The sequence below is a fragment of the Rana temporaria genome, chromosome 2 (assembly GCF_905171775.1).
Source record: "Rana temporaria chromosome 2, aRanTem1.1, whole genome shotgun sequence".
NCBI lineage: Eukaryota > Metazoa > Chordata > Amphibia > Anura > Ranidae > Rana > Rana temporaria.
In genome coordinates this window covers 437,307,552-437,329,657 of record NC_053490.1, presented here as the reverse complement: position 1 = coordinate 437,329,657, position 22,106 = coordinate 437,307,552, and positions in this window count along the sequence as shown.

Here is a 22,106-nt window from a genome sequence, read left to right as displayed (position 1 = left end):
AGCATCCATCTAAGGGGATTGTTTGAAAAAATAGTTTAATGGGTGAACTCCCGCTTTAATGAATATGCACCTAAGAATTACAGAAAAATACTAAATAATAACTGAGCTTAGGGCAAAAATTATAACAAAGCAGCTAGCACAATTTGCAGGCAACAAATTAAAAGCAATTCAGATAAATGGGTGCAGCGCTAAACATAACATATAATCTACATATGATATTAAAAATGAATGAATGAATGAATGAATGAAGAACTTATATAGCGCGGCACATGCGAACTAAATCGCCTCTGGGCGCTTGTTGTTCCTGTCTCTTTTGATATCAAAAGAGATGAGTTTTGATCTTTCTCCTGAATGCTAAATGGTTTTCCTCCAACCGAATGCTGGTTGGTAAAGCGTTCCATAGTCTGGGACCTTGGACCGCGAATCTTCTTTCTCCTTTGGACTTGTAATTGGCTTTCGGTATTTGGAGCAGGTTTTGGTTGGTGGATCGCAGGATGCGATTGGAGTTGTGAGCTTTTATTTTATCGCATAGATAATGGGGGGCCTTCCCATGGATACATCTATGCGTTAGACAGAGTGCTTTAAAAGCAATTCTGTCTTTTACTGGCAACCAATGAAGGGTTCTCAGTGAAGGTGAGATTGATTCCCAGGGTTTTTTCCCAGTCACTAGTCTGGCGGCCGTATTTTGAACGACTTGCAGATGAGTGATTTGGTACTTTGGGAGACCGAGGTAAAGGGCGTTTGCATAATCCAATCTGGAGTTTACAATTGCTCCCACCACGGTCGCTATGTCTTCTTTGGGAATGAAAAGAGTAAGTTTGCATAGTAGGCGCAGCAGATGGTGAGATCCGCTGACCACTGACCCTATTTGTGCGTCCATTGTCATGTAGGAGTCGAAGATGACCCCGAGACTTTTGACTTTGGCTCTAGGGGTGATGATTTTGCCCAGAATGGGCGGGGGCATCCAAGTTGTTGCAGGTTGACATTCACACTAAAGTGAATCCAAAACGTGCAAACACTTAATAGATCTTGTAACGAAACGTCCCACACTCCGCTTGAGTGCTTTCGTCATATACAGCTTCTTTTCAGTTTGAATATAGATATCAGATATTCCAACCGCTGAGAACCATAAAACAAGACAATACTCGTTTTGGTTGCTCACCATGAACTGCTTTATTAAAACAAGAATGCAGTCTTATATACAGTTGAAGAGGAGGTTCCTCCCTCATGCTCGTATTACTCTAACAATACACCTGTAACCAGAAACATAAATTAACATGAGCTAATTAACTAATCCCTTAAAGCAGCCGATGTGACTCCATGCCCACATGGCCATTGTTGTGATAAATCAGAATTTCATCACAGGTCAGACTTGTTGTCACCAAACTTTACACAGTAAATTATACATCATCATAAGTATAAACACAGGACACCTTCTCACAATAGCAGGTGCTCCAGTAGGAGTCGGCCTGTCTCATACATTGTACAGAGGCCAATGTGATCAGCTCTCTCAACTAACATGTTGAGTTCAGAATCAAACAAATCAAGAATAGTCTTTACATATTCAATGGGAGATATTGTGGATACTGTCCCATTTTAAGTAATCCAAGTCATATTTTCACAGTCTCCGTTTGCCCCTAATTGACACAGGGTGGCTTAGACATAAGAGGTGCATGGGGAGATGAAACAAGGGTTTTCCAACCTTTACAAGGGATTCTGGGTTCCACCAACCCTCCTGTCACAGATCTTATATGTCCATGAATAGTTATTCAAAGTTGGCCAAAAATTAAAAAAATGAACATCAGCCTAAAGAAGGGTGCTCCAAGACTGTGACATGAACCAGAGAGATCCTCCACCAACATTAATCACACACAGCCTCTTACTAAATGGTGTTGACCACCAATTAAATAGTGGTCAAACAGCTCAATCAGATGTCTACTGGCAATGGATGGACTTCCATGGGATCCACCGAATCACACCATTCATGTCCCAATGGAAAAAAAAATCTCAGAGTGTAAGCAGATTTAAAATCTGACCGTTTTTTCAAAAGTAATGCACTTGCATTTAAACAGAAAAAACCCAGCACAATGTTTCAAACCAATAAGATTCCTGGTGAGCGATGACATCACCTGCCTGCTTTGGAGTTTGGGGTGGAGGAACTTTACTGGCCTGCACAGAGTCCTGACCTCAACCCGATAGAACACCTTAAGGATGAATTAGAGTGGAGACTGTGAGCCAGGCCTTCTCGTCTAACATCAGTGCCCGATCTCACAAATGCGCTTCTGTAAGAATGGTGAAACATTGCCATAGATACACTCCTAAACCTTGTAGACAGCCTTCCCAGAAGAGTTGAAGCTGTTATAGCTGCAAAGAGTAGGCCATCTCAATATTGAACCCTACAGACTAAGGCCCTTTTCACATTGGAGCGGGAGCCGCTAAAAATAGCGGCGCTATACCGTCGGGATTGCCATGGGAATCGGCCGCTAGCGGTGCGGTATTAACCCCCGCTAGCAGCCGATAAAGGGTTAATACCGGGGGTAAAATCGTGCGCCAAAAATAAAAAAATATATAATTAAATTAAATGCTGAGCTGCTCCCCAAAATTACAGTAAATTGTAACCATGTGAATGAGTGAAAGAAAGGGGGCGCTAGCAGGTATTAACCATCTAAATGTGAACAAGTAGATAGTTATGTCAATAACAGTGATTCGTTTAGGTGATGAATACAATTCAAATATAAACATTAAAATGAAACAATAATATATTATTGTCCATTATAATGCAAACTCCCAAATGGGAGATAGCTTAGAAAAATAATGTGCAAAAGAAAGTCCATAAATTGAAGTGAATAAATAACAAATGCTTGAAACATGATTCCACTTAATTAATACAGGTTTCCACCTCCACCAGAAAAAGGGTAAATCACCGCAAAAGTGCTCATGGGTGGCACCTTACCGCAAGATGTTGACCACCTTAGTCAAAAAGAGGTCAAATAAGGCATAAGATATAACCATAGATTCCAGGCTTGATTCTTGCTATCTTGATACTGCCACACTCCACACCACATGAAGTAAATCAAAAGAGAAGATCGCCATAGAATAATACCATTTATTTAAAATTGATTAAAAACAAGCAACGCCAAATGGCCCCTTACTTGAATAGTGCCTTTCCCCGACACAGACGCCCCGTACACACGACCGAGGAACTCGACGTGCCAAACACATCGAGTTCCTCGTCGAGTTCAGTGTGGAAGCCGCCGAGGAACTCGGCGGGCCAACTTTTGCCATTGAACAACGAGGAAATAGAGAACATGTTCTCTACTTCCTCGCCGAGGTCCTCGTCGGCTTCCTCGGCCGAAAGTGTACACACGGCCGGGTTTCTTGGCAGAATTCAGCTCTGAACCGAGTTTCTTTCTGAATTCTGCCGAGAAACTCGGTCGTGTGTACGGGGCCTTAGGCTGAATGGCGTTGGATGCAGATGGAGAGACGGTCCCACGCTTGTTGGAAGCCAGCAGAGCAGCATGCAGCGTGCGTTCCAGCTCTCAAGGAAGGAGAGCCAGCGTGACCGGAAGTACGTTGATTGTGCGTGACCAGTGCGCCTCAACTTACGTTTCGTGATTGCCACGTCGCTTTGAGCGTTATTCGAGTGAAGCCTCATCTGCAATCCCAATGTGCTGGTAAAGCACCGCTAAAACCCTAAAGTTTTCGGGCGTTTTTGCAGTGCCTCAGTGTGAAAGGATAAGGCGTTTTTACAGCGCTTTCAATTCATTTCAATGGAGAGGGGCATTTTTGGAGCATTTTTTCAGCGACCAAAAGCTGCTCCAAAGATGCTGCTTGTAGGACTTTTTTCAATGCCCCGCCAGTGCAATGCCTTAGTGTGAAAGGGTAAGGCATTTTTACAGCGCTTTCAATTCATTTCAATCGAGAGGGGCGTTTTTGGAGTGTTTTTTTCAGCGCCCAAAAGCTGCTCCAAAGATGCTGCTTGCAGGAGTGTAAAATGGTCCATTGAGATTCATGGAGAGCATTTTATGAGCGGTTTAATAGCGCTATTTTTAACGCTAAAACGCTGTAAAAACGCTTCAGTGTGAAAGGGGTCTAAGTATTTAATAAGATGGGTAAGTGTGTAATGATCTTGAGCACTGGTCAAAATGAATATGAATGAGTGAGCTAAAAAAATGTGTATGTGATATAAATGCTGCTACAATCTGAAGTGAAAACAACTCACTGTAATGTGGATATAGATAAAGAAAAAGTGATGAGCGCAAAAATAATACACTGTACTAACTAAAGAGCGATCAATAGTGCCTATAAAAGATAATAATAATGAATGACAAAACGGTGATCAAAATGCTGCGCAGAGCAATCAAACAACCAAATACATGAATGACAAAGTAATCAAAAAATGTGAATGCAGTCAATAACCAAGAATCATAGCAGTTGGATATTGAATGTACTATATAAATATGACAGATCAAGGCCATTTCTGGTTCACGAGTATGATATCATATTTTATATTAATTATATTGAATACACCATTTTTCTGCCATCCACACTCTCCCTTCATTGGAATACATAGGCTGTCTTTTCCCTGTGTGACCGCCAGGGCTATATCTTCTATATTACATGAAGAAGCACTAAGGCATAGTGCGAAACGTCAGCTTTTCTTTTGTTGTGCTGTTTTTTGCTGTGGCATGTATTTTGTGATTTTTAATTAAAGGAGGAGTTTTTTTGGAGTGCGGCTGTCCCAGCTTTTTTCCTTCATCCTAAACCTGCATTTTGATTGCACTGCCTGCACCCTTGGCTCGGACCACAGGAATCAGATTACCTGGTTCTCTTTGAGCGGTTACCCACTCTCTCATTCTATATTACATAGTTGCCCGAAGGGAGAGCGATACACTATTAGGCAGTTTACAACATTAAGGTTTCCCACCAACAAGATGGCCGCCATGGCTTCAACGGCAGGTTTTCCAAAATGGCCGCCGATCAACTTCCTGTTCTTTCAGTATATATACAAGTGTAGCTCTTAGCCAATTAAACTCCTCTGATGAAGTCACGTGATGTGACGATACGCGTCAGGAATAGGTACTCACGTGACCGGAAGTGACGTCCGTCCGCTGCACAGTCCGTGTTTTATAGCTACACCAGCTCCCATGATTTTAAACTTTTTTGCTTTTAGCTTATATGTTAAGCTTTCTATAATACATTTTTGAAAGTACTTCACCATTTGGACCTTTTTTCATTTATATTTTCTGGACCTGCTACTGCTTTGGATCCGTTTGGAAGCCACCATTTTGGTGAAGCCCAGTGCTGTCTCCAACAGATGATCATACAAGCTGCTACGCTGATCCTGAGAGGTCAACCACACACTACTCTAATCGACTACCCATTTGGGTTAAGGTAAGCGCTCTGTGAGCCCAGTATCAGGATATTAGAAGATCGTCCACCAAATGAATTGCACTTTATTTATGAACTGTCCGTTCATGTGAATCACATATATATATGAACTGTTCCATGCCTATTACACTGGATCCTTTAGGTATTTTCTACCAGGAACTTGATTGTATTTGTTGCACCTGCACTTTTCAATCACGTGTTTTTTATTGCTACCATTTTTAGCACTGTTTGCATTTCCTAGCAACTGCTATGATTCTTGGTTATTGACTGCATTCACATTTTTTGATTACTTTGTTATTCATGTATTTGGTTGTTTGATTGCTCTGCGCAGCATTTTGATCACCATTTTGTCATTCATTATTATTATCTTTTATAGGCACTATTGATCACACTTTAGTTAGTACAGTGTATTATTTTTGCGCCCATCACTTTTTCTTTATCTATATAAGTATTTAATAGTTCCCATATATGTGCTTTAAAGGGTAAGTTCACCTTTTTTAGTGAAAATTAAAAGGTTAACTAACTCGAGATATCCTGGTACCCACTGTACATTGTGGTCATGGTGCCCCATGCTGCTGGTGGAGAGGTGCGCACACTGCAATACACAGCCTTGAAGTGAGTATCCCTCATAATGCTCACAATGGTAAGTACAAATTGATCAGGGCAGACACATTGACCAAGCTGTCACACGATCATGCTGACCAATGAAGCCTCGTACACACGACCGAAGAACTCGACGGGCGAAACACATTGTTTTCCTCGTCGAGTTCCTTGTTAGGCTGTCGCGGAACTTGACAAGGAAAGTTTCTCCATTTCTGTCGAGGAAAAAGAAGACATGCGTTTCCTCGTCGAAAAATGTACACACGACCGGTTTCCTCGACAAAAAAAAAATCCCAGCAAGTTTCTTGCTGGTTTTTGCAGAGAAACTCGTCGTGTGTACGAGGCCTCAGTGTTTGACACTGTGAGAACTATGATGGTCATATGGACTGCTACATTGGCAGGTGGTGCACCATAGCCACTATGAGCAGTGTGATCCAAAGGGGTGGTCACAGGATATTTGGATTTATTTCACCTTTTTATTTTTTGTGAAAAGGTGAACTTACACTTTAACTATACTCAGCTCTCTGGCTGGAGTTGACTTCTAATTAAAAGATGTCATTTACATTTATATAAACATTTGGTTCTTTTGATGTTTGTCTTTGTTTCTCATAGATTGGTGGAAAACAAGAATAAAGTGATACTATAGTCGAGTTAGCATGCCTTTAATGTATTTTTCATGTAAATTATTTCCTACGGTAATGGTTTAATATAGCGATATAGAAATGACAAAATGCACTTCTACATTGTCAACCCAGGCTTGGATAATAGCTGCATTCGTACAGAACATAAGTGCATACCACAGCAAATGTAGCAGTAGGACAGCCGGACCACAGGAAATCAGACGGTTCTCATAATGGCAGTCTGACAGATCTCCTAAATTTAGTGCAGGCAAATGTTTGACCGCTTTGCAAAGTAATTAATTAACCCGTTTACCACCATAGGGCAAGACACACTATTATTGCAGCATTTCCTGACATGAAGCCGGTTTTGGTTTTCCTTTTATTCTGCTTTTTTTCCGGCTTGTCTGCTTCTTTTTTACATGCCACCAATAATGCAGTTATGAACCAGCGGAGTAATTAGACATATTAATCAAGCGCTACGATAAGTTTGGCTCGTAAGAACTCAAGTTTATGTCCTTAAAATGATCTAATAGTAGCAATATATTTTGTTTTCATTTTGCCAAAATAAACTGCAAAATAAAAGCACTTCATAGCACAGAGAATTATCAGCCTGTTTATTTGTATGAAAAATTGTAGATAATCTCATCAGCACAAATACACACGCAGCCAGATTTTATTACAGCTGTATATTTATGCCAGTCTGTTTGCCCAAGTAGGGCTTCAGTGGCTTCAACTTGTTTACTTTAGTCAGTTTTTGCCAAGTAGATTCTCTGGTACAGAGGTATTTAGATCCAGTTGCCGAAAGCCACCAACAGACCATCATTTTAGTTCTGTTCATGGCTCAGGAGTTCAATATTGCACTACAAGTGCAAACAACAAGTCCAAAGTGCACTTGAAATTGCACTAAAAGTGCAGTCACTGTAAATCTGAGGGGTAGATCTAAAATGAGGGGAAGCACTGTTGATTTTATTATCCAATCATGTGCAAGCTAAAATGCTGTGTTTTTTTCCCCCTTGCATGTTCCCCTCGGATCTACAGCGACTGCACTTCCATGCACACTTTCAGTGCAATTTCAAGTGCACTTTGCATTTCTAGTGCAAAGTGGAGTTGCCTTTAGTAAATAACCCCCATGGTGTTAATTGTTTTACTTGACAAAGGATTTGTAATGCTGTTCAGTCACTCTTGCGATTTACACACATTTCCAGATACTCAGTGTTACAGTATATGCAAGATCCTTTTCAGGACATCCAGAACTCCTTCTGTCAGAATCCTTGCCAGGACTTCCAGAACTTGCTCCAAAGGCATCCAATCACTTTTACCTTAATGAAAAGGGCTGACTTCCCCCTCACCGCCTACTGTGGTTCTGGGGCTCTCTCATTCCTCTAAGGCAGGGGTGTCAAACTCAATGTTATCGTGGGCCGCATCAGCATTATGATTGCCCTTAAAAGGGCCAGTTATATGTGTAAGATTAGATGTCCCGCGCATCCCTTCCCCATTACATTAGATGTTAAAGGGGTTGTAAAGGAATTTTTTTAATTTTTTGAAAATAACAAACATGTTATACTTACCTCCACTGTGCAGCTCGTTTTGCACAGAGTGTCCCCGATCCACATCTTCTGGGGTACCTCGGCGGCTGTCTCTGGTCCTCCCCACAAGAACTCCACACATTCATGCGAGAGAGCTTGCATGGTGTGGAGTCCTTGCGGGCGTGCTCCAGTGATACAGCCGACGGCCATAGTCGCCGACAAAATCACTCAGCCCCGCCCCCCGGTGCACCGCGTCATTTGTTGTGATTGACAGCAGCGCGAGCCAATGGCTGCACTGCTTCAGTCGACCAATAAATGATCAATAAATGAGCCGAGAAGCCGGCCAAGATGCCAGCGCATTCATGGCGCAGGACTTTCGAGGGGTCAGGTAAGTAAACGGGGGGGCTGGGGAGGCCGGTATTGTCAGAACTTTTACCTTTACAACCCCTTTTAACAGCTACTCTACCATCAGAAGTTGAGTCCCCTACTCTCCCTTACATTACAGTGCACCCCCTTACCTTATGCTGCTGCTGGGAAGAAGCTGGATGCATTGCTTGAAAGCAGAAATTAGGGGTCTGGAGTAGGAGTGCTGGAGAAGGGCTGGAGCTCTTCTGCAGCTGCAGGAGAGGTGCGAGGGCCACATGAAATGGCCTGGAGGGCCAGATTTGGCCCACGGGCCTTATGAGAACAGAGAAGAATAAGGAAACTCTTCCCTGATCTCTTCTATAACTAACGAAGCGTTGTTGATTTCAACACATTCAGTTTAAGAGCTGTGATTCCCTGACTGCAACAGATCTGTGCTTGATTACTGTTGCTACATTGGAGGGCAGGGGAGACACTGGGGGTCTAAAGTCCGCTGTTAAAAATGTTTTAAACGATAACAGTACCTTTATTCTCCTCGGAATACCAGCCACTTCCGGGTATCCCTCCTGTCATTAAGTTAGCAAGCGCCCCAGTGTTTTCTGGGACTCGATCGCAAAGTCTCCTGGGAGCACAGCGTCATGCTTCCTAGGAGAAAATTCATTAGGCAGATTCTGTGGATATTGTGGATGTTGTGCATGTCGTCACAACGGGGCATGACCTTTTCAGTACGCCGGCCGTTGTGATGGCAATCGTCTAGTGTTGCCAGCGCCGCTCGCCATCAACACTGCACATGTGCAGGATAGAGCGGTGAATGCTGGGACACAGCATTCACCGTATCCCGGAAGTATTTGCTTGTGGGCTTCAGAGTGCCCACAAGCAAGATGGAACTGGATAGCAAAGATTTTTATAAATTATTGTTTACGGCAGAATGTCCATGCGGAGGGCTAGGAATATGGGACACGTGAGTACAGTAATAAGTATATCGGGAGCGGCAGATGCACATGAAAAAAAAAAGAAATTCCAGCGGAATCCCCGCTTTAAGTAACCAGAAAGGTCAGGTCTCTGCCTTGTTCATTCTATTTTTGAGACCCTTAGGCTCTCACTCCTTGAAGAAGGCCTTTGTTTGGGGGATTGCTCATGTTGCCCCATCTCATTGGAATAAAGTGATGCCATGGGACCTTCCTTTAAAACTTTCGGTCCTGCAAATCCGCCCTTTGAGCCGGTTTGGGAAGGTTTTGTCTGCAAGGTGGCTTTTGTGATGGCTATTACCCCTGCCAGATGGGTTTCCGAGTTGGCCATCCTGTCCTGCAGAGAACCTTCTTTGGTGTTACATAAGGATGAAGTGGCATTGCAAGCAAAGATGTGCTTCTTACCTAAAGGGGTGTCTAGTTTTCACCCTCCTTGTGTCGCTCTCCTAAAGGTCCAAAGGAGGCTGCTCTCTATGGCAGTTACTGCCTCAATCAGAAAATTAGACTTGCTTTTTGTCTTACCTGATGGGGCCAAAAGGGTTCTTCAGCCTTATGATCCATGATTGCAAGCTGGATTCGCCAGATCATTTCTCAAGCCTATCCTCTCAAGGGTAAGAAGTCTCCTTTCCTCATTCTACTAGATTAGTGTGCATGTCTTGGGTGTTCCAACATCAGGCTGTTGCACAGCTTTGCAAGGTCACTAACTAGTCTTCTGTGCATACTTTTCTTAAGTTTTACTGATTGGATGTTCGGGTTTTGGCTGACCCCAGTTTCGGACACAAAGTTTTGCAGGCCATAATTTAAATTCAGTTTATGTTCAGTTCTTATGGCATTGGGTTTTTCTTGAAGGTCTGTTGGCCATTTTTTGTTTTTTTCCTATTGGTTACCTGCCTCTCATTTACTTCTTTGGGATGTCCCATCCATTATGATTGAAGACCTGTGTCCTGTACAGTACAAGAATTTTTTTTTTATGCACCTGTAAAATCCTTTTATTGGAGTACAGTACGGGGCTCAGGACTCTCCCCTCTGTGCTATGTGTCCATGATTGGTTGCTACAAACCTGAGGATCATATAGTGGTAAGGGTTATATGAGGAAGTGTCTAAAACTTTGAGTGGTTTTGCCAGTTTCCAATCACCCGAAGGTGCAGCATATAACCTGTCCATTATGACTGAAGACCTATGTCCTGTGCCCCCTACTGCACTTCTAGAAAAAGATTTTAAGGGTATGTAAAAAATCCAAGTTTAAGCTTTTCCTGCTGGTTTAAAAGTAGAATACAATTTTTTAATTATTATTATTATTATTATTATTGTATTTTTCTAAAGTTTCTAAAATGTGATGTCCTGGGCTGTACAATGTGTAATTTGCGTTCCTGTTGGGGAGGGATTAACTCATATGAACCCATGCCAAGAGTACAGCCTACACAAGAACAGGGAGGTGACACCAGGAATTGGCTCTAAACCAACTTGCGCCTAGACAATGAGAAACAAGGGCAAATTTATGAAACATATTGCCCCTTGAAAGAAATGGATGCACAGGAATTAACTGAATGCTACAAAGCGATTGCCTGAAATTCAGCTTTGTGTTAACATTAGTGGTATCACTTGCTGGAATCACTTCACTGGCTACTAACTTCACTTAAAAAGCTCTATATTGCATGACTTGCAAAAGCATAATCCAGCTATCAGTAAATATTGTCTGACCAGTTGCTATGATAATCCTCCTTTCTTTTCAACTTAAAAAAGGTAATATGGGTTATGATATTAAAGGATCACTAAAGGAATTTTAATTTTTTTTTCAAATAACAAACATGTTATACTTACCTCCACTGTGCAGCTTGTTTTGCACAGAGTGGCCCTAAACCTGGTCTTCTGGGGTCCCTTGGCGGCTGTCTCGGCTCCCCCCGCAATGACTCAACACCTTCATGCGAGCGAGCATGGTGTTGAGTGCTTGCGGGCGCGCTCCCATGATACAGCCGGCGGCCACTTGGCCTTCAGGAGAAAGATTAAAACCCATCTCTTCTGAGGTCAAGGGGTTCCTTACCCATGAAATGGATACAGCGCCCAGAGGCGATTCAGTTCGCATGTGTTGCGCTTTACAAGTCTCTCACTCACTCACTCACTCACTGTATCACTCTGCCCCGCCCCCCGGTGCGCCGCATCATTGGATGTGATTGACAGCAGCGCGAGCCAATGGCTGCGCTGCTTTCAATCAACCAATAAATGAGCTGGGAAGACGGCCGAGAAGCCTGCTCCTTCACGGTGCGGGACTTTCGAGGGGTCAGGTAAGTAATCGTGGGGGCTACTAATACTTGGATGTTTTTTCACCTTACTGCATAGAATGCAGTAAGGTGAAAAAACATTTACCTTTACAACCCCTTTAAGCCAATATCTTGTAAAATAAATCCGATACAATGTTCAAAGTGCATTCTGGTACAGCAACCAAATTTGTGTTGTGTTGACTCTGTTCTCATTCTTGACTTTTTATGCTTCGACGCATAGATATGGCACCTTAAATAGAGCAGAATTTCTTTTTTTTCTATAGTATCTGAACCTTTACTTACTTACTTGCATTCATTATTCTTTTATGAAAGCTATATAACTGTCAGGAAGCTGTAAGCCTTGATCTCTGTTCACTGTATTGTAGAATATTAGCGTAATTTCCAAGCGGAGAGATTTACACTATAATGTATATGATCAATCAGGTTAGGTAAAAGGTTAGGTAAAACAATTCTGGACTACTAGAGGGGTTAACCAAAATCTTAGCACAAACAGGAAGAGTGGGTACATACCTCTGATTCCTACTTGGGTTGTTGAAAAAATGGTGCCATCTAGTCTAGCAAGATAGATAGTAACAGCTACAACAACTGCACTGACAATAGCCCCTCAAATACATTCTTCCTTTTTTACTATAAAGCTGACCTTGCAATAAACAATCCGAATGTACAATCTGCTTTACATCTGCCAACAGTTATGCCCTTTCCCCACGATCGGTTCGTCTGATGATGACGGTCCGATGGACTGTTTTCATCGGACGAACCGATCGTGTGTGGGCCCCATCGTTTTTTTTTCCCATCTGTGAAAAAAATAGAACCTGTTTTAAAAAAAACGATAGAAAAAACGATCGTCTGTGGGGAAATCCATCGGTCAAAAATCCACGCATGCTCAGAATCAAGTCGACGCATGCTCGGAAGCATTGAACTTAATTTTTCTCTGCACGTCGTCGTGTTTTACGTCACCGTGTTGGACACAATCGGATTTTCAACTGATGGTGTGTAGGCAAGACTTATGAAAGTCAGCTTCATCGGATATCTGATGAAAAAATCCATCGGCCCGTTTTCATCGGATGAACCGATCGCGTGTACGTGGCATACCAGTATGTAATGTAAGAGCTGGTCAATGGCCATAGACTGATCAAAATTCAGCCAGTTCAGAAGGGACCAGTCAAATTTTGATTAGTGTGTGGCCATACCTGCTCAGCAGAAGTCGATCATTTAATTGGCATTTGTCGAAGGGATAAACTGGAACCTAGAGGTGGGATTCCTAATCGGATACATATTAGATACAATTTAATTCAATTGTTTAATTTAGTCATATCTTACATAGTTTTGGTAGAGATTGCATTTATTTACATAACAACCTGATAATACACCAACTGCTGTAATTTGCAAGTTCTTTCTAGAAGATCTCCTGCTTAATTATTAAGTAGAATATTGCTTGAAATCAGATCTACTGTATCTATGGTTGCCAAAAATCTCAAAAACTGGCCAGGTCCTTTAGCTGCCTAAGGCTGCATTCACATCTGAGCGACAGCCGCGATCGCGTGTAGCGGCGTATTTTGCCGCGAGTACAAAACTTTCCCTTTTTTTTTTTTTTCTCTCTCAAAGTCTTCCCATTGCTGTCAATGGGAAAACGCCTATGTCGCCTGAAAAAAAGGGTCCGGGACTTTTTTTCAGGCGACAGGCGTTCGGCGTCTATGAGATGTGAACCATCTCCATAGACAGCAATGGAAATTCTCCCCTCGAGCGACAGAAGCGTCCGGCGTCGGGGGTTTTGTCGCTCGGGTGTGAATGGGGTCTAAGGGTCCTTTCACACGTGCGGACCGTTTGTCCGTTTTTTCATACGTCCGTTTACGGACTGCAATGCTTTCCAATGGGATAGCGTACGTTAGCGGATAAGCATCCGCTAACGTCCGTTAACATCCGTCTCCGTTAAGCTCCGTTTTTTTGAACGGAAGAAAGCCCTATTTTTCTTCCGTCAAAAAAACGGAACGGACGAAAAACGGATGTTAGCGGACGATCCATTTAACAGCCGATCCGCTAATATCCGTTTTTCATCAAAATATGTAATAAAAATAAAGTTCAAACAAAAAAAAAACGGATGAAAAAACTGATGAAAAACGGATGACAACTGATGAAAAACGGATGTAAAACGGATGACAACTGATGAAAAACGGATGAAAAAACGGATCAACTGATGATAAAAAACTGATCTAAAAAACGGTCCGCACGTGTGAAAGGACCCTAAAGGTCCGGGTCTTAAGTGGTTAATTGGCATTTGTCGAGTGGAAAAGCTGGAACCTAGAGGTGGGATTCCTAATCGGATACATATTAGATACAATTAGATACAAATGAATTCAATTTGTTTAATTTAGTCATTTCTCTTAAATAGTTTTGGTAGAGATTGCATTTATTTACATAACCACCTGATAATACACCAACTGCTGTAATTTGCAAGTTCTTTCTAGAAGATCTCCTGCTTAATTATTATGTAGAATACTGCTTGAAATCAGATCTACTGTATCTAGGGTTGCCACCTTATCCCTTTAAACCCAAACACATATGAGTTAGATTCTGAGGCTAATTTAATGCAGATAAGGCACCAAGTGATTTGAATTACCACCTTAATCAGCCACAGAACCTGTGTAATTAAAGCCCCGTACACACGATCGGATTTTCCGCAGACAAAGCCTCTGACTTTTGTCTGAAGGGCATTGGCCATGAACTTGTCTTGCATACAAACAGCACACAATTGTCTGCCAACAAACACAAACCTAGTTACGTACTACGTGGTTTTTCAGCTCTTTAGCTCCACTCTTTGGGCACCTTCCCTTAATGTTGTGTTTGGTGAGCATTGCTTCCAAGCATGCGTGTTTATACTTCGGACTTGAGTACACACGATCAGAAAATCCGACAACAGACCGTTGTCCACTAAAAATGTTAAAGCCTGCCATCCAACATTTATCCGCGGAAAATCCAACAACATTTGTCCAATGGAGCGTACAAACGGTGGGATTTTCTGCCAATTCCCATCGGAAAATCCGACCGTGTGTATGAGGCTTTATTAATATGTGGTCGGGTTTAAAGGGATGAGGTGGCATCCCTAACTGTAGCTGACAACCCAAGTTAAATGTCAGGATACAAAATGATAAGAAATTTCTACAATAAGATAATATATTATGGTATTAACAAGTAAGTGTTTTTATTCCTGTCCTGCTAATGACTGCACCCCACCATTTTTTATACAGGTCTCTCAGATGCAAGGAGGTAAGGAAAAATCTTGTCAGTGGGGCCAAATGCAGAAATAAATACCTGACAGAGCTGGACATTAATGTTGAACTCCAGACAAATATAAGCCCTTAACGACTAACGGCGTACCCAGGCATCACTGGACTTTCAGTGGTTTTACTGGGATGATGCCTGCAGCTGCATTTTTTAGAACCAGTGGTCGGCTCTTTTTTAATAGCAATCGGAGCGTCTAAACTAGCCACCTGATTACTATTACAAGCAGCAGGAGGGGACATCTGTAGCTTCCTTCGGCTTTTCCATCCCACCGGGAGACTCAAGCGGCCAGTCGGCATGTCCACCCGCTGGTCGGACAGCTGAGCAAAGTCAGGATTGGCTGTTTGTGAAAGTAACCTGGAAGCAATTACATGACATTCCAGTTTGGCTGGATGTATACCTGGAAAGTAGGGTTGTCCCGACACCGATACTAGTATCGGTATCGGGACCGATACCAAGCATTTGCCCGAGTACTTGTACTCGGGCAAATGCTCCCGATGCTTCACCCGATACTTGTACTGTCAGCGGTGATCAGTGCGTGGGGAAGTTACAAGCACCGATCACCGCTGATTTTAAAGCAGCTGAAAGCCGCCGTGTATCCCGTGTATGCCGCCGTGTTTCTCTCCCCTTCCGTGCTCCTCCCCTGGAACTGTCAGGATGGAGAGTGGGGTAGGAGCCGGTAAATCCGGCTCCTTACTGCTCCGAATGGACAGAGTCTGATAGCTCTCTCTGCCTTCCAGAAAGCTGTAGAATTCTCTGCAATATAGGTATGGAGCTATGCAGATGACAGTATGAATATTTGTGCAGCCTTGGCCAATCTCCGGGAGCAGGGACCAGGTTGGTTAGTCTGCCGTTTAGTACCAGACACCTGTTTTATATATATAAAAAAAAAAAAATAAATATACTTTTCCTTGAGTCACAGAATCTAAGGAGCACTTGTTTTTCACTATATCCCTATATTAAAGGGTCAATAAAGGAATTTTTTTTTTTTTAGCTAAATAGCTTCCTTTACCTTACTGCAGTCCTGGTTTCATGTCCTCATTGTTTGTTTTTGCTTTGATGTTGCTGTAATTCCTCTCTGTTCTGGACACTTCCTGGTTGTCTGTTTCCTGATCACCACAATACTGGGAGATTTCTCACTGTGGTGACTAATCAAGGAGGTGTGTCTAAAACCCCTCAGCATCAATCCAGTTTCGTTTTGCAAAACCTTCACTGCCCTCTATTGGCTCTTTGTCTCTGTACATCAGAGAACCAGGAAACAACAGCACAAACTTAAATTACACTGTAGGTACATTATATGATTGTTTTTTATCTATGTTTAATCATTTTTAAAAGGAATCAGTTAACTATTATGTCTCTATAAACTGTAAACAGTAATTTCAGCAAAAAAAATGTTTTCCTTTAGTGACCCTTTAAGGTGACCAGATTTTCAACATGAAATCCAAAATTTAATAGTAATGGCGGCAATCAGCGACTCTCTGCCCATCACCGCCCGCCTCACAGCCTGTCAAGTCTTAAAGTGGTTGTAAACTCAACCACACAACTTGCACCTACAGGTGAGCCCAGATTAAGGCTTACCTGTAGGTGCAAGAAATATCTCCTAAACCTGCACGGTTTAGGAGATATTTACATTAATTACAGGCGCTGATGAACGGTGCAGGCGCACTGAAAGTGCAGTTTTTCACAATGGCATAACCTGGGTTAATGCCGTGTTTTCGTGCATGCACGGAGATCTACCGGTCCTGCGCGCAATGCGCAGGAGTACCGTCATTGCCACTCCGGCCAATCACAGAGCCGGAGTGGCGAAACAAGGAAGTATCTGTGAGGGGACATGGGGGTGGCAGAGGCGAACGAGGAGGACTACGGTGGCTTCGATTTCAGGTAAGTGCTATGCATACTAGCTCATTATGCCTTTCTCTTGCAGGATAAGGTTTTTCCCTGTTTTTCACAGGGCGGTTTACTTCGACATAACATCGACATAACAGATTTATTGCCCAACCATTGGTGAGCATGAACAGCCAACTCTTGTTGTCGTTAATTCGGCCAACAATTGTCTGATGGAGCATACACATGGTCGTATTATCCGACACAACATGTCCGTCAGACAATTATGGCCATAAAGTTGGATCGTGTGTATGAGGCTTTAAGGCCCGTACACACGGTCGGACTTTCGGCCAACAAACTTCAAAATCAACACGTTTTCAAATTTATCCGATCGTGTGTACGCTCCATCGGACCAACTTTTTCGGGTTTCATCGGACAAAAAGTTTGGTCTGCAAACGGACAAACTTTACGACAACAAAAGTCCGATGGTGCCTAGTCCGACCTTGTGTACAGCAATTCATCGTACTTTTGGACAAAGTGCAAATACGCATGCTCAGAACCATGTTAAAATCAACCAACAATAGCAGAAGTTAACCAAAGGGTGGCAGTAAAGAGCAGAAAAGAGCAGAAAAACCACGTGATGTTGGGAAATTTTTATAAAAGTTTTCAGAAAAGTCTGAGCGTGTGTATGCTATGGGTGTGACCGGACAAATCACTTTGAACAAAAATCCAAGGGAAAGTTTGTCGGATGTCCGACCGTGTGTACGAGCCTTTACTCTCCGGGCCCCGGCTACTACTGGGTGGGGAGCGGAGGAAGATCACTCCACCAGATACAGGCAGATGGCTGGACAAACTTTTTCAGTTTTCATCGCACAAAAGATCACTCTGCAAACGGACAAACTTTTCAGCAACAAAAGTCTGATGGTGCAAAGTCCTATCATGTGTACAGAAATCCATTGGACTTTTGTCTGAAGTACAAACACGCATTCCCAGAACCAATGTTAAAATCAACCAACAATAGCAGAAGTTGACCAAAGGGTGGCGGTAAAGAGCAGAAAAAACACGTGATGTTGGAAAAGTTTTGGGAAAGTTTGCAGAAAAGTCCTGCCGTGTGTATGCTATGGGTGTGCCCAGCCAACTCCCTTCGGACAAAAATCCACAGAAAAGTTTGATGTCCGATCGTGTGTATGAGGCTTTAGCAATGATCCATGGAACATTCCAGCTTAATAGCAAGTGTAAAGCCTTATGCCGCATACACACCATCACTTTATGTGATGAAAAAAAAAACGACATTTTCTGTGAAGTAAAAACAACGTTTTTGAAAGTTAAATTTTCAAAGACGAAGTTGCCTACACACCATCGTTTTTCTCACAATGCTCTAGCAAAGCGAGGTTAAGTTCTCACCACTTTTTCCATTGAAGCTCGCTTCATAACTAGCTTCTGGGCATGCGCGGGTGTAAAAACGTCTTTTTAAACGACGTTTTTTTTGTGAAGTAAAAACCGACGTTTTGAAAAACGACACATAACAATTTTTTTGGTCGTTTTTTACAAGACATAAAACGACGTTTTCCCCCACACACGGTCAATTAAAGTGACGTTTTTAAAAACGTCGTTTTTTTTTCATCACATAAAGTGATGGTGTGTACGGGGCATTATACACACGGTCGAAATTCAAACAAACTTTTCCGTGGATTTTTGTTTTCAGCAAACTTTCCCAAAATCACATGTTTTTTCAGCTCTTTTCTGCTCTTTACCACCACCCTTTTGTCAACTTCTATTGTTGGTTGATTTTAGCATTGGTTCTGAGCATACGTGTTTGCACTTTGGACAAAAGTCCGATGGACTTCTGTACACACGATAGGATTTTGCACCGTGAGGCCTCGTACACACGGACGGACTGTCCGCTGAAAAATGTCCGCCGGACCGTTTTCAGCGGACATGTCTGCCCAGAGATTTATGTCTGATGGTTGTACACACCATCAGACAGAAATCCGCGCGTACACGATACGCGGTGACGTGCGTGGCCCTGGAAGGTCAATGCTTCCACGCATGCGTCAAATCACTTTGACGCATGCGAGGGATGGCGGCCGAGCGGACATGTGCGGTGAGTCTGTATAGACGACCGAACATGTCCGACGGACAGGCTTCCAGCGGACATGTTTCTTAGCATGCTAAGAAACATTTGTCCGCTGGAAAACGGTCGGCTGGACAAATGTCCGCTGGAAACCTGTCCGGTCGGCCGTACACACGACCGAACATGTCTGCTGAAACTGGTCCGCAGACGTGTGTACGGGGCCTTAGACTTTTGTTGCCGAAACGTTTGTCCGTTTGCAGAGCGAACTTTTGTCTGATGAAAGCCGAAAAAGTTTGTCCGATGGAGCGTACACACGGTCGGATTTTTTTTAAAACCTGCTCATTTTGAAGTTTGTTGTCAAAAAGTCAGATCGTGTGTATGGGGCTTAACTGAACATTTGGTAAAAACTAGATGTGTTTGTATGCACACAACCAAATTTGTATATATATACGTGCCCATACATAGCAAAGCATTTTCTTGTGTGTAGCTGGGACTGGGTTCATGATGTGCTAGTACTTTTCATGACAGGTTCTCAAACAGCCCAGGCAACCATGCAAATGCTTGTTAATCACTTTATTACTGTTATCAGTCCTCCTGTGTAAAGAAATAGTTCACAGACGCCAGCTGTGACAGCATGGATCTTTTTTGCTGCAAAATCCGTTCATGAAAAATCGCAGTTTAATATCAGGGCAGATCACAGCTTTGAGGCAACGTGACTTCTTCACAGGATGAAAAAATACACTGCTAAAATGCCTAACTGTAGCGTGACAGTTCTGTCACATGTCAACTGTGGTGAACCTTTATCCAGCAAATGATAGTCCTACAAACTGCTTGGCACACTAAAGTGGAGAATGACAGTCCCATAATCTGCTTGGCACACTCTCACATGATAGCCTTGAACTGTTATGCCGCGTACACACGACCGTTATTCGGGTTCTAAAAAATTTCGTTTTTTTAAATGTCATTAAAAACGATTGTGTGTGGGCTTCAGAGCATTTTTCGGGTTCTAAAAAATGGGCAATTTTTTTTTCGAACATGCTCTAATTTTTCACAACGTTTTTAACGTTGTCGTTTTTAAGGTTGTAAAAAATGGTCGTGTGTGGGATTTAACAAAGTGAAAAATCCGCGCATGCTCAGAAGCAAGTTATGAGATGGGAGCGCTCGTTGTGGTAAAACTATCGTTCGTAATGGAGTAAGCACATTCATCACGCTGTAACAGACAGAAAAGCGCAAATCGTCTTTTTACTAACACAAAATCAGCTAAAGCAGCCCAAACAGTGGCGTCATCCGAATGGAACTTCCCCTTTTTAGTGGCGTCATACGTGTTGTACGTCACCGTGCTTTGCTAGAGCATTTTTTTTTCATGAACGTGTGTAGGCAAGGCCGTTTTAATGATCGATTTGAAAAAAACTTTGTTTTTTTTGGCCCTTAAAAACATAATTTTTTAGAACCCGAAAAACGGTCGTGTGTACGCGGCATTAGGCTTGGATGAGGGGAATGCTCTTGCTGTGAAACAATCCAGTTACACCCAACCTAAAGCCTATGGGGCAGATCCACGTACAACGGCGCATTATTCCGCCGGGCGTAGCGTATCTAGGATACACTACGCCGCCGTAACTTACTTTTTTTTTTCAAATCCACAAAGAACGGCGGCGTAGTGTATCTTTGGCGGCATAATGGCGCGGCATTCAAATCTCTGTGATGGGGGCGTGTTTTATGTAAATACGTCGTGACCCGACGTAAACAAGGTTTTTTTTTTTAACTGCGCATGCGCCGTCCGTGGGGGTATCCCAGTGCGCATGCTCGAAATTAACCCGGAACAAGCCAATTCTCACTACAGTGACGTCATTCTACGCAAATCCCTATTCGCGAACGACTTACGCAAATGACCTAAAAAATAAAAAATGCGAGACGGGAACGACGGCCATACTTAACATTGAGTACGCCTCATAACAGTAGCTTTAAATATACGCCGGAAAAAGCCGAACGCAAACGACGTAAAAAAATGCGCCGGCCGGAGGTACGTTTGTGGATCGCCGTAATTAGCTAATTTGCATACTCAACGCGGAATTCGACGGAAACGCCACCTAGCGGCCGCCGAAAAATTGCATCTTAGATCCGTTGGCATACTAAGACGTACGCCTGTCCGATCGACCCGAGATGCCGTCGTATCTTGTTTTGAAGATACAAAACAAAGATAAGACGCGGGAAATTTAAAATTACGCTGGCATATCAATAGATACGCTGGCGTAATTCTTTTGTGGATCTGCCCCTATGTTTTTAGTTAAAGAAAAAAAAGAAAAAACATCATGGATATTGTTTTGTTTTGTTTACGTTCAATGCAAGGTGTCCTTGTCCTACTGTGTTCTCCTTTAACTAAAATCTTCCTTCTCCAATGCCCCACCATCACAATATTTTGGTGAAGAGTGGGTTAATAGAAAGTAGGGAACAGTCATAGGCACTCATCAAGAGTGCCTGACCATGCCCGCCCTTTCCGCCCAGCTCCTTTATTCATTGAAGCCGGTACTCCAAATTCTATAAATAAAGCACAATCTATGAATGGAAGGAGTGGAACTTTTCAATCATCTGCCCATTCTCTATTTATAGATCACATTTTATTCATAGATGCTGTAGTACCGGCTTCTATGAATGGAGCCGCTGGATGAAAGGGTGGGCATAGTTAAGCAATCTTGATGAGAGCCTGTCACTGCTTCCTTGCTTTTGGTAAAACGTAACTATTATAAAAATGTAAAATGATTAATTAATTTCCATTAAATGTGTGTAGCGCTACCCCCGAAGGAGCCGCTGATTTGTTTTTGGGATCGGCATATTGAGTTACCCTAATGTGGCGTATGGGTGCAGGTGGTAACAAGGTGAGCGAAAGTCCAGACAGTGAATAAAGAGTTTTCCAATGCTTTATTCCAGGCCAAACACGGCCAACATCAACATTAAGTGGGAAGAGCAGGTTGATGAAGAAGAAAGAAGAACCTTGCAGTGTCAGGCCCGGATTTTAATGGAGCAGTACTTGCTTAATATAGTGCCAAACTGTTATTCGTCGCCACTCTAGTTGGAGTGGGTAAAGTGCCCCCAGAAGACCCCTCTCACAAGCCTGGCAGCCGAAGTGTCACTTTTCTGGGAGGAACAGATCTCTCTCACAGAACTGGCTCTAGGGCCTCTGCCAC